This window comes from Quercus suber, unplaced genomic scaffold (genome assembly GCF_002906115.3).
Source record: "Quercus suber isolate HL8 unplaced genomic scaffold, Cork oak 2.0 scaffold_40, whole genome shotgun sequence".
In the NCBI taxonomy this organism is placed as follows: Eukaryota; Viridiplantae; Streptophyta; class Magnoliopsida; order Fagales; family Fagaceae; genus Quercus; species Quercus suber.
In genome coordinates this window covers 818321-820777 of record NW_027069505.1, presented here as the reverse complement: position 1 = coordinate 820777, position 2457 = coordinate 818321, and the positions used below count along the sequence as shown (strand labels likewise).

Here is a 2457-nt window from a genome sequence, read left to right as displayed (position 1 = left end):
TACTAAGAGCTTTTAGAAATTTAAAACTTGCCATTATCTATAAAATATTTTTACTATTTTATTTGTTATTAAATTTAATTATATTATCAATATATATATTTTTTTAAAATTTATACATAAAACTAGTTAAAAAATAAAAGTGACCACTTAAATCTCACAAATAAAAATTATTTTTCAAAAAAAAAAACTCATAAATTAAAAATTTGGACCAAAAATGTATTTTAGTAATTATAAAAAAATTAGGAAATAATACTATAAAATATATCATAATAAATAAAAATATATCAACGATATTTTACAGGAATGAGTTTTCCATTAGGAAATGCACCCTCACGCTCACTATCTCTCCCTCGTAGAGTCCCCACTCACAGCTCACAGCTTCCAGTTTCGCTCTCTGATTTGCCAACTCCATCACCACGATTTCCCCTTTTTCAAGCTCCGGGGCTCAGCCGAAACCAAAAGCAGACCTGACCCGACCCGAATTGGTAGCTGCCTGAGTCAGTCATTGTGAACACCAAACTAGCTTTGCTTCTTCTTCTTCTTCTCGAGGAAATGGGTAAATCAAAATTCTCTCTTGTTTCTATATACAGTCGTTTGATTATTAGAGGAAGCCTTCCATTTCATGCTTTTAATATTAGCAGTAGAAGAGAAAATGCAAAAATCCCTAATCAGAATCCGAATCAGTTGTTGAAATCTGTGAGAGAGAGATCACTGCCAATCTGGAACCTTTAAGAATCTTGATCATGCCTTAAGCCTGTTTGATAAAATGCTTCACATGTACCCTTTGCCTTCCGTTGTGGATTTTAATCACATGTTTGGTTCCATTGCAAGAATGAAGCATTACCCCGAAGTCATTACTCTAATTAGAGATATGAAATCGTTAGGAATTACTCCCGATTTTTATACTCTCAATATATTGATTAATTGCTACTGCCATTTGAACCGGGTCGATTTTGGGTTCTCTGTCTTAGCAACAATATTGAAACTTGGTTATCAGCCTACCCAACCTACTCTAAACACTCTTCTTAAAGGTCTCTGTCTTCAAGGTAATGTTTCTGGAGCTGTGAGGTTGGTAGAAGAAATGGAGAACAAAGGGTATGAGCCTAATGTGATTACTTGTGGGACTATAGTAAACGGTCTGTGTAAGATTGGGGAGACTAGTGCAGCTATTAGGTTGCTAAGGACGGTAGAAAAAGGGAATTTTGAACCTAATGTGGTGCTCTATAACACAATCATTGACAGTTTATGTAAGGACAAATTGGTAACTGAGGCTTTGAACCTTTTGTCTGAAATGATGAGTAAAGGCATTCAGCCAAATGTTATCACTTACAATTGCTTAATTCAAGGACTATGCAATTTTGGCCGGTGGAGGGAGGCTGCTACTTTGTTGAATGAGATGACGCAAAGGAAGATCATTCCAGATGTGTACACCTTTAGCATTTTGGTGGACACACTTTGCAAGGAAGGGATGTTGACAGAGGCAAAAGAAGTTTTTACTGAAATGGTTCAAAGAGGCATTGAGCTTGACTCCGTCACTTATAACTCTTTGATTGACGGTTACTGTTTGCAAAACAAAATGGATGATGCTATCAAAGCATTTAATACGATGGTTGAGAGGGGTTGTTTGCCTAATGTGTTTAGCTATAGCATACTGATAAATGGATATTGCAAAAGTAAAAAAATTGACGAGGCAATGCGTCTCTTTCATGAAATGTCCAACAAAGGAATGATTCTTGATGTTGTGACTTACAACACTCTTATAGGTGGCTTTTGCCAAGTAAAGAGACCCCAAGCTGCGCTTGAGCTATTCCATAACATGCAAGCTTTTGGCCAACATCCAGATCCTCAGACCTATGCCATCTTGTTAGATGGCCTTCTTAAGAATAAACACATTGCTAAGGCATTGGCATTGTTTCAAGAGATGGCACACAAAGGGCTGAAGCATAATACTTTGATTTATTACAACATCTTGGTTGACAGTTTTTGTAATGTCAGGAAGCTTACAACTACAAAAAACTCTTTTATAGTCTCCCTACCAAAGGATTGCAGCCTGATGTTCCAACTTACAATATTATGATCAAGGGGTTGTGCCAAGAGGAACTAATAGATGAAGCATGTGAGTTGCTTGAGAAAATGGAAGGGAATGGTTGCTCACCTAATGATTGCACATATAACAAAATTATCCAAGGGTTACTGCAACATAGTGAGACATCAAAGGCAACGAAATATCTCCAAATAATGGTTGACAAGGGATTTTCAGCAGATGCGACCACTGCAAGCATGTTAGTTGACATGGTGTCATCTAATCAAGTGGATAAGTACATTCTAGAATTTCTTCATGCCTCCCTCCCTCCCAATAGATAAAGCCACCTCTATAATGGAGTTAGTTTATTGCTTTACTTTGTATTGTAATTATATTGACATATTGATAATGATTAAGGACCCAGTGGGTATATT

The 2457-nt window shown here is 36.5% G+C and overlaps 1 pseudogene; it reads left to right on the top strand.

Moving 5' to 3' along the window:
• Positions 1-304: 304 nt before the first annotated feature.
• On the top strand, positions 305-2450 carry LOC112040179 (putative pentatricopeptide repeat-containing protein At1g12700, mitochondrial; annotated as a pseudogene).
• The last annotated feature ends 7 nt before the right edge of the window (positions 2451-2457 follow it).